Below are 399 nucleotides of genomic sequence, written 5' to 3'. Positions count from 1 at the left end.
TCTTCTTCTTCTTCTTCTTCTTCTTCTTTTAGCCTATAGCACCTGGTATTCCCAGGCAGTCTCTCATCCAAGTACTAACCAGGCCCAACTCTGCTTAGCTTCCGAGATCAGACGAGATCGGGCACGTTCAGGGTGGTACGGCCGTAGGAGCAGAGGCTTCTTAGTCTGAATTTGCTTTGTCCTTGACAGAAGCACATTTTATCAAGAGTCATCGAATACCACCAGCTGCTGGTCAGAATCACGGGCAGGTTAGTTCTTTCTTTATGTCAACCCATCTCCTTTTCCTCTTCCTGGCACCCTCCTCCTGCCTCCTTAACAGCTGGCCACAAGATATCCTTCCATTGGTATGAGAACTGGGGCATCCAGCTGAGATCCGGTGGCCCCCAAATCTTTCATCCT

At 49.4% G+C, this 399-nt stretch overlaps 1 pseudogene; it reads right to left on the bottom strand.

Moving 5' to 3' along the window:
- Positions 1 to 30: 30 nt before the first annotated feature.
- On the bottom strand, positions 31 to 149 carry LOC116092634 (annotated as a pseudogene).
- Between the last annotated feature and the right edge of the window lie 250 nt (positions 150 to 399).

The sequence above is a fragment of the Mastomys coucha genome, unplaced genomic scaffold (assembly GCF_008632895.1).
Source record: "Mastomys coucha isolate ucsf_1 unplaced genomic scaffold, UCSF_Mcou_1 pScaffold15, whole genome shotgun sequence".
Lineage (NCBI taxonomy): Eukaryota > Metazoa > Chordata > Mammalia > Rodentia > Muridae > Mastomys > Mastomys coucha.
Note: the sequence above shows the minus strand (reverse complement) of the source record. Positions and strands in the feature narration are given on the sequence as shown.